The 16,225-nt window shown below is 37.9% G+C and overlaps 1 pseudogene; it reads left to right on the top strand.

The window, feature by feature from the left end:
• LOC114689932 overlaps nucleotides 1-16,225 on the top strand; it is a 79,200-nt pseudogene continuing 62,975 nt past the window's right edge.

Here is a 16,225-nt window from a genome sequence, read left to right on the forward strand (position 1 = left end):
ATGGATGGAGCTGGACAAGGAGACCCACAGGCAGGCCTGGGGTGGTCTGCCCTTGGGCACCGACGAGAAAACAAGGGCCCACCTGGTGCCTTGCAGCATCAGGTAGTGGGCACTATTATGGTGAGCAAATGTATGGTGTGGTATGGGAGAGGGGGGGGAGGGAGGGAGGGAAGGAGGGAGGGAAGGAAGGAGGGAGGGACAGACAGACAGACAGAATGGTTCATGCCCTGTGGACAGAGGCATATGTGAGGAGGTAAAAGCAGTGAGAAGCAGGCTGATGTGGGTGGCTTGATTGCTACCCAGGGCCATGATGATGTCCGGGCCTGGACTGCTTCCGGGGCCCAAATCTGGGTTCATGGCCCTGATGCAGCTGCAGTCTGTGTTCATGTCCCTGGCTCCTGATAACACCCCAGGCCTAGAGGATAGGGCTGTACAGAGTTGTTCCACCCCCTCACAGGCTGAAACACTGGGAAGAACTGATCCTGTCCCTTACCTGCTGAAGCACTTAGGAGAGAGGGTCCTACACCTGACCTGGACAGCACTATGGAGCTGACACTGTTCTCAGGGGCATGGGCGAGCTGGCCCTGAGGGAGTGAGAATGGGAGAGCAGGCCGTGCTTGCTATGTGGTGAGGGGAAGATGCCTCCCCTTGCCCTTTGCCACCTGGGACCTGACCCAACCCCTCACTAGCTGCAGCACTTGGGAGAACTGGCCCTGCTTGTCACCTGGGCGGTACAGTAGAGTTAACCCTGTAGACAGGGGCCTGTGTGAGCCATCTCTGAGGGCATGTGAGGGGCATAGCTGATACGGCCTCCCTGTCTGCAGTATAGTGGTGGCAGTAAGGGAACAATGACCTACCCTTGTGCCCCTACTACCTCCAGCTAGCTAGGGAGCTGACTCCACCCTTTACTAGCTGCAACACTCGGGAAAGCGGGTCCTGCACCTTGTCTGGGCAGCACAGTAGAGCTGACCCTGTTTATGGGGCAGGGGTGAGCCAGGCCAAAATGTAAGCCTGGGAGATCTGGCCCTGCCCCTCATCTGCCATATACTGGTGTGTGTGTGGGGGAAGAGATGACCTCCCCTTGCCCTCCAGCTGCCTGTGGCAGGTGGGAGAGCTGGCCCTGAGGTCCTAAGAGTGAAGAGAGCTGTCCCTGCCCCTCACCAGCTGCAGTACTCAGAAGAGTGCCCCCTGCACCTCATGTGGGCAGCAGTAGAGGTGATTGTATAGGTGTGGGAGAGCCTACTCAAAGGGCATGAAAGCAGGAGAACTGGCCCCGCCCCTTGCTCATTAATGGAGGGAGAGAACTAGCAAGGACAATGCTGGAGAGCTCCCCCTGGTGGTGAGGACAGGGAAAAGCTGGCAGGCTGAGCAACCCTGCAAATACCCAGACCCAGAACAAGGGTTACAAGTTGGCCAGTCCAACATCCACCCCATCTATGATCTACTGGAGCACATGAAGGGACCCCGGTCCTACAGGTCCAAAGCTGCCGGATCTCCAGGACACAGGGCAATAAGTCATCTAAGAGGAGTCCCAGTGAGGGCCCACCCAGCATTGATAGTGTAGCAGAACCAGACCGATGACTCTGCAATGAACATTTGCAAGTAAAGATACATGGATTAAAAAGGTCTACTGCATGACTCACTGTGTCACACTACAGCTTTCATGACAAGACTGATTTTTCTTTTTGGTCTTTCTTTTTTTTTTCTCTTAAATTTTATTTTATTTTGGGTGGAAGGTTGCAAGGGTAGAGGGTAGCTATAAATAAAAGGACAAGGAAATGAATGGGATTGAGATGCATGATGTGAAAGACAAAGAATAAATAAAAGGAAAGTTAAAAAAAACTTCAGAATGGGACTCTAATTAACTTAACTTCAATTACACAGCAAGATTTTGTATGGTTGGATGACTAGAGACAGAGACGTGGAAAACCAAAAACCACGTGGAATAGAAACAAAAGGATAATAGACCACAGCTTAACTCTTCTAAGAAAACTAACAAGCCCTTATTGATTAGATATGTTTTTTAAAATAAGGTCCTTGGAAACTGAAGTATTTGATAAAGTTTTACAAATAGAAGTAACAGGCTAAACACATTGAAGAAAAGCAAAGTCTACTCTTACCTTGTGTGTCTGAAAGCATAGACACTGATTGATTCCTTGTTCATAGCACCACCAGATGGATCCACTCTCAGTCATCCCAGAGACAGTGTCACTCATTGAAGAGCACAGTCTCAGAAGTTAATTTTCAGTATGGGAGTGGGGAAAGGAAGGGAGAATGTTGTAATTATATTATCATCTCAAAAAATGGAAAAAACAAAACGAACAAACAAAATTCTCAACAACTGTAGTTGAGTTAAATGACCACTTTAAACTTCAATTTAAAAATAAAGTTTGACTCAGAAATTCTTTTCAGGGAAGTACATGAAAATCATTTATCTGTGGGCCATATGCTAAAACACAAAAATGTATACCCCTATGGGATGGGGATGATGAGTATCAAAAGTTTCCTCTAGTTTTCCAGTATGACCGTTAATCAGGGATCTTTCTGCGCAAGTACAATGACCATCTATCTTTCAGAGATGTTTTGAATCTTTTGAAGGTGCTTTCTGTATCTTGAAATGTCTGTATGTTGAACTCTGCCTTACTGAATGCTATCTTCTCAAAGTAAAATTAGTAACACCATGTTCAGCTGGTTTGGAGTCCTCTGATGCAAGGCGACCTCTTGGACATTGCTTCATGATGTAGGTATATGAAGGAGGCCTATATGGAAAATGGACTTCATTGGCTGGGATAGGCTAAGGCTTGTTTCTGTCCTAGGTAAAGCATTTTAGCATGGGGGATCCAAGGCAAGGTCAGGTGAGAGTACCTTAGATTCAGAATTTCAACTCTGGCAAAGCCAACATATTCTGTCACCGTGGTGGTCTGAAAAATCTCAAACCAGGTTTGTGGTGGTATATATGCCTGGGAAGGTGGTCCAGACCTAAGGTCTGAGTGCTTCCTATGGGTCTAATAAAACCCTGTTAGTTTAAACTGGCCACTGTGTATTTTTTATAGAAACTGAAAACTCTGAATGAAACAAAGAGATGAAGCATTATGAAATATTATTGAAATGTTTAACTGTATTATACGAATTTCTTTGTTCTCCAATAATATGTCAGCTCATGTGTTTTGTTTGGATTGGTTTTATAAGCTGAATAGTGCAAGCAACTTGGTTGCTGTCCTGCACACTGAGCTTTTGTGTGGTATACTCAGTAACTTACTATAATAATAATAATTTAATATAAAATAAGTATTCTAAGTAAAGTAGGTAAATTATCTAAGTTATGGTGAAAAAAGAAGGAAGAATAAATATGTTATTGATTGGCATAATATCTCCATGTGTTATGAGTGAAATGTGATGTTTGATTGATATGTACTTTGGATACTAAGAAGTGATCAGGTCAAGATGATTAACATATCCAGCACTTTAAGCCTTGGTAATTTCTTGATGGGGTTGTTCAAATGCTTCTACTAGTTGGTTTCAATTTTTAACACTTAAACAAAATGTAAACTGCCAATCAATAATCTGCTTGCTGAGTTATTCTTCTGCTAGAAGGACTAAATTCTTTAGAATTACACATGACTGCAGTGAGTCTTTTCTATTTATGAATACAAATCATTTATAATAAACAAGAACTCTCAGATACCCCAGGAACAGGTGCTCTTCCATAAATTCAGTAACATGTTTTCTTTTGATTGATGTGTCCTCAAAAATGAATAAAAATTTATATGTAAAAAATTGAAATAAAAATTTAAATAACTTTATTTATTATGAAGTTGTGGGAGTGTAGAAGAAATAAATAAAAGGAATTCATTCTTCTTCATTTCTTAAATATTTAAGATTTGGAAAGAACTTTGGTTATATAAATAAACAGTGAAAAGGTAAGTTGTACTTCCAGTCAATTTAAATCTCTAGTAAAACTCACTGGGAATAAATCTTTTAGGGTGAGATCCAGCTTATAGGACAGTCTTACCCCTGGGGAAGCAGACAAGGTAGCTAGTGATAGAAAAGTAGTTCTTCATACTGAGGGGTAGAGTAGCAAGGACTAGCAAATGCAGAACTTTGCAGAGTGAAAATCAGCCCAGCAGTGGATCATCAACTCACTTCACCCCTTACTCATGGCCTACCTTGTCTCTGTGCCCATACCTTGTCTGACTATAACCTCTCAGTTTGAATTAATGTTTATGGAGAGAGTACATGATTAAATATTTGAAACTGAGCTCTTTTCCCCAAGAACTCCGCATTTAACCCTCAGATGCATCAATTCTCCCCTTTCCCTTGTTTTTAAAATCCTCATTTGACTATTAAAATAATAGGAAATCAGTTTCAATAATATTAAATCAGCTTTAAAGAAGTTGTATAGGAATAAGTGGGTAGGAAATCTGTTGACACTCAATAGAGATTGTATTTGAACAAATGTTCATGACTATGTGAACTTGATCTAGATTATTATGCATATTCCTAGCAAGTACAACTCTCTTTATTACTAAGACTATAAACTTTAATGTAATGTCAGCTTCTTCCCACCTAGTTATTCTTGTTTGGGGGAGGGGAGGGAACTTGTGTGCATGTGCATTTGTGTGTATGTGTGTGTGTGAAGGTGTGAATGCTTTATGGAAAAACGTCTCAATGTATATTCAGGCCCATATTGCTTCCCCCTTCCCCATCCCCTTTATCTTATTTTTTTTGTCTGTAACTGTGCCTGTGTGGATAATCACTTTCTTCCTTTCAGGTTATTGGTCAAATTCTTCTCCAATATTCTCTATGGCCCTCAAACCCTACTCTCTCTCTACTTTTGAATCACTTTCTTTCAGCAGGTGTTTATTAGATGTAGGGGTACCCACTGGGTTAGAAACAACCAAATTCAACTTTGTTCCTTATAAGGAAAATAAAAACCTAGGCATTTCTATCCACAGATGTACTTCTAAGAAGAGCAGCTTGGTGCCCCAGAGGTTCTCATCTATCATGACGTACAGTTTCTTTCTCGCACATCTACACTTCAGCCCCAATTGACTTCCTGAACTGACAGAATTATATTCATGTATGTATTCTTGATATAAAAATGATTACCTTACTGAAAATTATATTCACTAATTTTTGTGTTTAAAAATTAATCTTTCTAGCTTCAAGAAACCAGAAACAGTGCAATAAATTAAATTAACAAACATACAAAATATTCTTCACTTGACTTAAGTAGCAGGTGCTGTGCATTAGAGCACACAACTAAATGGACATTGATTATCCATAAATGTGACGAGGGAGAACAGCGTGCATTCCTGTTTGCCCTTTCATGGAGTTCTGCTTCTCACAGTGCTCAGGCTTTCTATAGAGCTAAAAGGTCCACACAATTGCTAAGACCTTCAACACAAAAGGACAAAGTGGAGGCAGTTAGCTCCCTGTAGACCAGAGAAAGCTCAATCAGGCCCCAAAATACTAATCACCACTGCTTTGACAATCACTGTTTCTGAAATAGAAAGCATGGCTAAGTTCCACTGGAAAATCACAGAGCAATGCTACCAACATTGGTAGATTTTGGACAGTACATTGTTAGCATGCAGTCCATTCACTGAATGAAATGCTCTTCGATTTCATATGGTTATAAGAATGTTCTAATCCTTCTTCTGACATAATTTTGAGACAGTTAAGTAAATCGATGGAATCTTTTGTCTGTATATTTTCCCAAAGATAGACGATTAGAGCTACAATAAGCTATGTAGGTACTCCTTCCCAATGTAGAATATAATACATAAAGTGTGTCCTATGTTGGATTACAATAGAATTTATTTGATAACACCCCCACCCCTTTACTGCTCCTTTTCCCTTCCCCTGCTTCTCTCTCTCTCTCTCTCTCTCTCTCAACACAATGGATTTTTTCTTTTGATTTTGCTCTGCTAGGAAGGTCTCATATTTCCTCGTTTATACTTGCTGAATATAGTGGAAAGAAATGAAGGACAATGGTAAGTTTTCATTCATTATTTAATAATTTAAATAAATCATTTATTGACCCATTCATTTCATTAAGTTTAATGGGTCAAGAATAATGGTATATATACAGTTGATTGTATTCATCCATTGTGAAAAATGAAATCATGACATTTTAAAGATTACCAGATAACCAGAAAAATTAGAAACTTCTGTAAGTTAATACTAAACATTTTGGATTGGTGTCTGAAGCATTTCTCAATATTACATCGTTTAGCTAGCAACATGTATTTTTCAATGAGTGTCATGGCATTTTTATTTAGAAACTAAGGCTGTGTGCTAATTCTTCTGACTTATTTTATCCTTGTAGGGAAAGAGTGAAAGGGGTAAGAGAGAATTGAGCCATGAGGTACAGCTCCAAAGGTAATGGAGGGACCTAGAACCAAGCTGAGCCAGTGTTGTGTCATTGTGATGAGCAAGAGCTTCTCTCAGCACCGGAGGCTCTGAAGGGGCAGAAGATGGATTCGAAATCCAAACTAGCTCATGTTCAATTTTGTAACAAGAAGTGACCCCGGTAATTTTCTATTTTCTTCTAATATCAATATGTATCCTCAGTAGTCCCCTTCCTTCCTGAAAACTTGTCCCTTCTTTTTCATATCAAAGATATATTCTATTACCTTCTATTTTTTGAAGCTCTTAAGGTAATTTTCTCCCCTCTCATAATCCCCTTTCTATTTTGATGAACTACACACACTCACACAACTTATATGCAAATTAAAAATGTAGATTTCACACATGAGAGAGAACATGATTTTTTTTTCTTTTTGAGTTGAGTTTATTTCACCCAGTGAAATGATTTCCATTCATTTACCTGCCAAATGTCATGATTTCACTTTTTTTAATATTGGATGAATACAATCAATTATGTATACACACATAATTCTTTACCCATTTGTTTGTTTGATAGACATATAGAATGGCTCGATTTCTTAGCTTTTATGAATACAGGAATGGTAAACATAGATGTACAAGAATCTCTGTGTAGGTTGACACAGAATGTTTTAGGTATATATCAAAGAGTGGTATAGTTGGTCACATGCTATTTCTATGTAAAGATTTTTAAGGAAACAGCATATTGACTTATATATTAGTTGTACAAATTTCTATGTCCATCAGTAGTAAAAAAAAAAAAAAAAAAAAAAAAAAAAAAAAAAAAAAAAAAAAAAAAAAAAACCTGTTCTCCCTTTCCCACTTTCTCACCCAGTATTTGTTGTTATTTGGATTGTTTGATGGTTCTAATGAGGTGAGATGAAATCTCAAAGCAGTTTAAATTTGCAATACCTGATGATGGCTAAAAATATTGAACATTTAAATGAAATTTTACTGGTCATTTGTATCTTTCCTTGGAAATGTCCTTTTTAGTCTATTGACCTATTTTTTCATTGGATAACTTGGAGGTTGGTGTTTTATTTTAAAATGCTTTATATATTTTTCATATTAATCCCCTGTCTGGTATGTAGTTGACTAATATTTCTTCCCATTTCAAGGTTGTCTCTTAATTCTAGTGATTGTTTACTGTGTAAACCTTTCTGATTTTATGTAATACCACTTGTTAATTAGGGGGATTATTTCGTATACAACTGGGCTTCTTTTCAGAAAGTCCTTGCCTATTTTTATATATTGAAGTGTTTTGCCTTTGTTTTCTTCTAACAGTCTCAAATCTCAGGTGAAATTATTTGATCAATTTTGAATAATTTTTGGTTCAAGATAAAATATATGCATCTAGTTTCATTGTTCTAGATCTAGAAATCCAGCTTTCCCGGAACCTTTATAAAAGGCTGTCTTTTTTCCCCAATGTTTTTGATGTCTTTATAAAAAATAAATTAGGTGGCCATAGCTCTATAGGTTTGTTTCTATGTTTTCTTGTATGGATTAAACACAATAAAAATAAAACTTTGAGTCATCAATAAGTCATTGGTGTAGAGTTAATTAAGGAAATCAAAGCAATTCCTTTTAGTGTCTGTTAATCAAGATTGAGTCCAGATTTGAATTCTCAACTTAGCTCTCCCTGTGCCTTTGATCCTTCTGTCTGTTGCATGAATCTGAATCTGTGCTTGTCTGAAGGCTGTCTTATGGCTCTGTCCCTGTGACTTTGTCTGAGTCTCCCTCTCTCTCTCTGTGTGTGTGTGTGTGTGTGTGTGTCTATCCCTATCAAAGGAATTTACTCTGTCTTTGTTAAACAGCACAGAAAGCATCACATAGGGGAAGAAATGAGAGATAGCTTACAAAATCTTTAACAGAATTTTAGAAAGGATTAAGCTATAGACTCCTATTGACCCAAGCTGAACCAAATGAAAATCAGTATTAACAGCATCACTGTTTGTCAAGCAATGTCCAAAAGTTGTATTCAATATTTGTGGTGAATATTAATTTATAAGATTTCTTTCTACCTCTAACTTTGCTGTTACAAGAAAATAATTATTAGAACATCCATGCATTAGTCTTGGGTCATGGGCATGGAAGAGTACATAACTTAACAATTACAGCTATGCATTAGTTTAGGTTGTAGACATTGATCACATGGGAAATCCAAGACCATTAAGTTGACTCTTACATTGTTCTCTTAAAGGTAGGTTAAAAAAGCAGGCTGAGTACACAGTATATAGCAGTCTTAAGTCTCAAGTGACCTTGAGTTATATTATTAACTCTAGCTATGAGGTCTAGCAAAAATTTCAGTCTCTGGACCTGCCTGGACTGAATCTACCAGGTTGAACTCAATCCCCAGGGGAGTCTTTGCCCTGGAGGAGATGGGAATGGAGGGGGGCTGGGGAAAAGGCGGGGGGGGGGGCAGGAGGGGGAAGAACAAGGGAATCTGTTGCTGATATGTAAAATTAAATTATAAAATAAAATTAAAATTAAAATTTAAAAAAATCCAGTCTCTTGGAATGTAAGAGATATGTATGTTCTAGTACATTACTACATCTTCTGTCTTAACCAATGTTCTATTGCTGTGAAGAGACACCATGGCATGACAACTCTTATAAAGGAAAACATTTAATTGGAGCTGGCTTACCATTCAGAAGTTTAGTTAATTATCATCATGTCAGGAAGCACGGAGACACATAGGCAGACATGGTGCTGGAGAGGTAGTGGAGAGTTCTACATCTGGATTGGCAGGATGCAGGAAGAAAGGGTGAGTCACTAGGCCTGGCTTGAGCTTCTGGAACTTCAAAGTCCATTCCCAGTGACACAATTTCTCCAAAAGGGACACACCTACTACAACAAGGCCTCATCTTCTAATAGTGCTACTTACTGGTGACCAAACATTCAAATCTATGAGCCTTTGGGGGCCATTCCTATCCAAACCACCACATCACTCATCCTATTCTACTGAACTACATGTCTGCTTTTGTGCCAGTATCATGACTTTTTTTTGTCACTTTGGTATTCTGGTTAGTTTTAGTCAACTTGAGACAAATTAGAATCCCCTTGGAAGAGAGAATCTCAATAAAAACAAAAAACAAACAAACAAACAAACAAACAAAAAACCCTGTCCCATCACATTGGCCAGTGGGCATGTTTGTTGAGAATTTTCTTGATTACTACCTGAAGGAGGATGGTCTAATTCACTGTGAGAAGTACAACACCTGGGCAGGTGAACCAAAATTATATAACAGAGTTAGCTGAGCAAGACAGAGGAAATAAGCTGGTAAGTGGAGTTCCTCCATAGTCTAATTCAGTTCCTGCCTCCAGATTACTGACTTGAGTTCCTGCTTTGGCTTCAATCAATGATGGACTGCATCTGTAAGTCACATAAACCCTTTCCTCACCCAAATTGTTTTTAGAAAGTGTACTATCACAGTAACAGAAAGCAAAGTATGAAAGAAATTGGTACCACTAAGCAGAACACTGTTGTGATAGACTTAACAACTATGTTTTTGAAATTTATTTTTATGCAATATATTTTGATCACATTCTTTTCCATTTCCCCATCTCCTTCTAGATTCTCCCCACCTCTCTACTCACAAAACATCATGATCTTTCTCTCTTTCTTTCTATCTCCAAAACAGTGCTAGGATTAAAAAATAGCACATAAAAATCAGTAACACCCTATAAATGTAAGGTAAACATACCGAGAAAGAAATAAGGAGAAACAGTTACCTTTCATGAAAGCTTCATAAAAAAAAAATCTTAGGCTAACTCTAACCAAGTATGTGAAAGACTTTATAATAAAAGTTTTAAGACATTAAAGAAAGAAATTAAAGAAGACACAAGAAGGTTAAAATATCTCCCATGCCCATGGATTGGTAGGATTGATATTATAAAAATGGGTATCCTACCCCCCCCCAAGTGGTCTACAGATTCAGTGCAATCCCCATCAAAATTCCAACAGATTTATTCAGATAAATTGCAGAAAAAACCCTTTAATTAATATAGAAATGATGAAAAAAGGGTAGATTATTAAATCTACTTTAATCTAAAAAATTACTGTTAATCTTACATATTTTACATCAGTATGGATTTTAGTTTATTGATACAAATTTAAAGTTAGTTTTGCTATACTGTATGTATATTTCTATTCTTGTTTAGGGTATTATTTTTATGAAGCTCATTTAAAAATGTAATATATAATTAAGAAATATAGATTAATAGTCATCTATAATTGCAAACTTGTGGTCATGTTCAGTATGTTTTCAAGGTCATACGGAGGTATTTTTAAGATAGATAGGCAATCTCCAAACACTTCAAAGACCTATAGAATATAGCATTTAAAATGTTTTAAGAAGTTAGACTTTTCTCGACAGTGAGACATGTCTGTTCCTGATATCACCAATTACTTCAAAGAGGATGATGAGCATCAAAGAAGCTCCATATGAAGTTTGTTTTTTATGGTAAAAGCTAGCCATGTGGGCAAAGAAATTGCCTTTGCCTCAACTGCTGACAGTATGCTTTACAATTTGGACAAGCAGGACACACACACACACACACACACACACACACACACACACACACACAAAATCACTGCAGAACTTTGTCAAGACAAGGACAGTCCTTCAAAAACGCTGCTTCACAAATAAGTCTGTCAGATGTGCTAAGCCTGTAAGCCAAAGATGGATGCTTCAACATTGCAGAGGAACTTTGGGTGACTGTCCAGGGAGCCTGATGTCCCTGTTACTAGGTAACATTACATTCTTCTGAAGTCTTTGATGGAGTTGAAGACTAGATAGTTATAGTTTTCTTTGGTTATAATAAAAGATAAATTAGATACAAACCTTTATACTCACCAAAATAAGATAGATAATTAAGTATTTTCACTAATTTTGACAAATGAAAATGGATTGGATATTGTTACTATAATTCTTACTTAATAACTTTTTGTTTTACTATATTAAGGTTAAAACCTTTTTAGTTTAACAAAAAAAAAAAAAAAAGGGAAATGCTGTGGGATAATGTCTTGTACACTGTAAAGATTTATCACTTGAATTGTTTTAATAAAACGCTGATTGGCCAGTAGCCAGCCAGGAAATGTAGGTGGTTTAAGCAGACTGGGAGAATGCTGGGAAGAGGAAGGCTGAGTCAGGAGTTGCCAGCCAGACACAGAGGAAGCAAGATGACAAGGCAGAACTGAGAAAAGGTACCAAGCCACATGGCTAAACATAAATAAGAATTATGGGTTAATTTAAGTGTAAGAGCTAGTCAGTAATGTACCTGAGCTAATGGCAGAGCAGTTATAATTAAAATAAGCTTCTGTGTAGTAATTTTGGAAGCATCTGCTGGGTATTAGGGAGTTGTTGGTGGAACAGAAACTTCTACCTACATTTAATTTCACATGGAAATGCAAAAATTCCAAGATAGCAAAAACAAAAATGGATAATAACAGAACTGAAGGAGGTATGTCAGCTCCAGACTTCAAGCTTTATTGCAGAGTTATGGGATAAAATAATCATGGTTCTGTCATAAAAGCAAACACATTGATCAACAGAATTGAATGGAAAACCCAGATATAAGTCCACACAACTACAGACACCTGATTTTCAACAAAGAAGCAAAACAAACAAACAAAAAACAAACAAACAACAAACAAAAACCCACAGAAGAAACAACAGCATCTTCACCAAATGGTGTGGCACAAACTGGATAACTGCATGTAGAAAAAGGAAAATATATCAATATCTACCATCCTGTACAAACTCAACTCCAAATGGATCAAGGACTTCAACATCAGACCAGAAACCCTTAATGCAATAAATGAAAAATTAGGAAACAGACTTGATCTCATAGGCACAGGAATGGACTGTCTTAACAGGACACAGACAAAACAAGCATTAAGACCAAAACTTAATAAATGGGACCTCATAAACCTAAAACATTTCTGTACAACAAAGGACATCAATATCTAAACAAAACATCAGCCTATAGAATGGGAGAAATTCTTTACCAACTATACTTCTGTTAAAGGATTTGTATCTAGAACATATAAAGTACACACAAAAAAAACCCTCAACATCAAGAAAACAAATAACAAAATGTAAAAATAGGATACAGAATGAATTATTATGGGTGTTTGGAAAATAAGGATGTTAAGTAATGTGCAGATGATGGAGACTGGGCTTGTGAGGTTTCAGAAAAAAGCAAACACTCTATTGATTCCACTGATATGATATTTTGGATTAAGACCCTGTAAGAGTGAGACAAATTATTATCTGGGCCGACAAATCAGCTGTGATTTTAACAAGAGGTTAGTGACACTGCTGTGAACCTTTACTTTACAAGTACATTGATGCTGGTAAGTTGAGACTGAAAAACAACAAAACAAACAAAAACCAACTATGATTAATAATAATAATAATAATAATAATAATAATAATAAAGCATCATTGATGTGAAATCTTCAGAGAAGTATTTTTTCAGGTTCAGTAAAAAGAAGCTGTGGTCACCATGAGGGCAAAGCTGTATGTCAAGCTGGAAACTGAACTTGGCAGTGTGTAAGAGTCTCCTGTATGGTACTGGTTTGCAAGTGTGAAGGTATGAAGGTGAGCAACTGAGGCTTGATACTTTGAGAGACCAGGAAAGGCTATTGGTGAAGGTGCAGCTTCAGTTAAAATGGAAAGCCCAGAATGAAGTTCCATCGAGAGAGGTTGAAGCTTGGCACCATGTGACATGGTTGGAATCCCTTAGGAAGACAGGAGAGGCCCTTGGTGAAGGTGTGGCCACAGTTGCAGTGAAGACTACATACGTTGCAGGTGCTAGGGCTGTGGGATGTCCACCAACGACAGTGGCAGGTGTGGTGTGAAGCTAGCATGAGCCTACAAGAAAGACTGTGTGCTGCAAGTGGTGGAACTGGAAAAAGTATGATTATTTAAACTTTTGGAGCCCAGAAGATCATACGTGAGTTCCAGATCTGGATATGGAGTTCTTTATGCTGTTAAAGTTTAGTTTTGCTTTGATCTATTTGTAACTGTGCTGCGATTCATCTGACTTGAAATAAAAATTTAAGAAGTAACTTATTTTGGACTTCACAGTACACAATGAAGAGATACTGAATTTTAAAAACAGAAAACGTAGCTGGGCGGTGGTGGCACACGCCTTTAATCCCAGCACTTGGGAGGCAGAGGCAGGCGGATCTCTGTGAGTTCGAGGCCAGGCTGGGCTACAGAGTGAGTTCCAGGAAAGGTGCAAAGCTACACAGAGAAACCCTGTCTCGAAAAGACTGAGGATTTAGAAGTTACACTGTGTTTTGTATTGTGACATTAGCAGACAATTTTTAGGACATTTTAGAAAGAAAAGATTGTGGTAGGATAGCAATGTGTTTGTGTGTCAAGTTGACAAGGGATCAGCTGTGGTGATCAGTTTTGTCAATTTGACACAAAGTAACCTGAGAAGATGGAAATTCAATTGAAAAATTATATCCATCAGATTGGCATGTGGGCATGTCTGTGGATAGTTTCTTGATTTCTAATTAAAGGAGAAGAGCCTAGTCCACTATGAACAGTTACACCCTGAGCAAGTGGTCCAGGTTCCATATAAGTGTATTTGAGCAAGCAGCAGAAATAAGCCTGTGAGGAGCATTCTTCCATGCACTCTGAATCGGTTTTTGCCTTCAAGTTCCTGATTAAGGTCCTGTTCTGACTTCCCTCACCAATGCACCATGCACCATGATATAGATGTGTAAACTGGAGAAACCATTTCATCCCCCAGATTGCTTGTGGTTGTGTTGTTCATCACAGCAACAGAGAGCAAAGTAGGACATACGACTCCGTAATAAAATTGAAAATCAGGTCTTTTGACACCTCCAGCATTGCTATTTCTTCTTAAGTTTGCATTGACTAGTCAGAGATTTTGTGCTTATTTATGCATTTCTGGATTACTTTACTGTTCTCTGAGGAATGTCATTGGGATTTTGGTAGGAATGCACTCAATCTATAGACTGTTTGTGGTAATATAGTTATCTGAACAATATTCTTGACCATGGAAGAATTTCCATCTTGTACCATCTTTTTCAGTTTGTTCAATGTCATTACTTCTATTGTTGCACTCTTTTAACTCTATAATAAGTTTACTCCTATTTAAAAAAATACTTTTGAAGACATTGTAAATAGAATGGTTTTCTAATTTCTTTCTTAGCCTGTTTCCTATTGATATATAAAAAAGCTACTGGTTGTTGTACGGTAAGTTTATATCTTTCTGTTTTGGCTAAACTATTTATCAGATATAAGGATTATTTGGTTGATTCTTAGAGTCTCTAAGTTTAATATCTTGGTGTTTGTAAATAGAGACAATTTAACTTCTTCCTTTGCTATTTATAGCCCTTTAATTTCTTTTTCTTTTCTTACTGATCTGAGACTTGGAACATTATGTTGGGTACATCAGGTAGGCAGGTTGTAACAAGATGAGGAGAACTCTGCTAAAAGCCTTGGATACCATCTGATAATTCTCTTAGCCCACTGATTGGTGGAAAACTAGGGTGTTGTTAAGTTAATACATTCCAAAAGATTTTTATGTGTTTATCAGGATGTTAGGTCCGGCTACAAAGGCACAAGGAATGACTATTTAGGAGTCTGAAGATCAGGGTAAATTGTAACTAAGCTCTGGAACCACAATATTCAAATATCTCTACATTGAAATTTGAACCAATCAGTCTTTGCAGACATAGTTCCTTCCTGGAAATTCCTGTTCACATGTATTATGTATAGTAAAGGAAAGGACAACCATGAGAAACTATTGAGGCAATATGCAAACTAAAATACGACAAATGAGTAAAGTAAAAAAAAAAAAGGTTTAGAGAACAAAAACTAATTAAAATAAGTTAAAAAATAAAGTGAAAGGATTACAGCTTTAGACAGTAATTTACCCTAGTTGTGTTGACGTGGTTTGTCTCTCCCCTCTGACTGTCTCTCTTATTAGACTGTGCAGATTAAGCGAGTGCTATTGAGTCAACATGTTCCTGTAGTAGAGAGGACTTTCTGTTAGAAGTACACTTTCTGCAGAAATACCTAGATCTGATCTACAGGAACACCTTGCCTACCAATTGCAGAGCTGTCTCTGATTTTTTTGGGGGGAGGTGGGTGTCTTTCCCTGCACAGGGCTTTCTATGACTAGCTCCAAGGAGCTGTGGGAGTTTCACTGCCCTGGTGTTTACTTTTGTTGCTAAGAGGGCTTTTGAATGGCATCTTTCAGGAAGAAGTATAGACTACAGTGAAAGTCCCAAGATCACATGCAGCTGGCTCAGGCCAACACTGGTCTAATGCACAGGTTCTAGTAAAGTTGTCCAGGGCGTCCATGGATAATCAGTTTCAGGCTTCTGTGCCATACATCTGCTTTTGTCTCCACAGTCTGCTCTGCTCCATGCAAACTGTAGTTGGCCTGGACACTTGCCAGTTGCTAAGTATCATAAGTAATGTGAGGTAATGGTATGTGGCTATAGAAGTCATTTTATTGTTTATTTTTATAACATAACACCTTGTGCATGCTGAATAAGCATTTCTGTCAACTATGTGTCAGTAAACGACAAACAAATTGAAATAGAAACCAGTGAAATCTCAGAGTTTACTATTGCAAAGTGACCTCAAGGAGATAGCCTTTCACAAAGATTTCAGTTAAGATCCTCTATAAAATCATCTGTTTTCTCTCATTATCATGGAAAAGTTGTATACAGTAGGTCAGTAGGGAAGATTCTCATGTTATCATTTGACTGGGGTGGATTACCTCATCTGTGACATCATTTAGAGGAGGCATGCAAATTATAAATGTCTCCCATCAGTTA

The sequence above is a fragment of the Peromyscus leucopus genome, chromosome 14 (genome assembly GCF_004664715.2).
Source record: "Peromyscus leucopus breed LL Stock chromosome 14, UCI_PerLeu_2.1, whole genome shotgun sequence".
Classification (NCBI taxonomy): Eukaryota; Metazoa; Chordata; class Mammalia; order Rodentia; family Cricetidae; genus Peromyscus; species Peromyscus leucopus.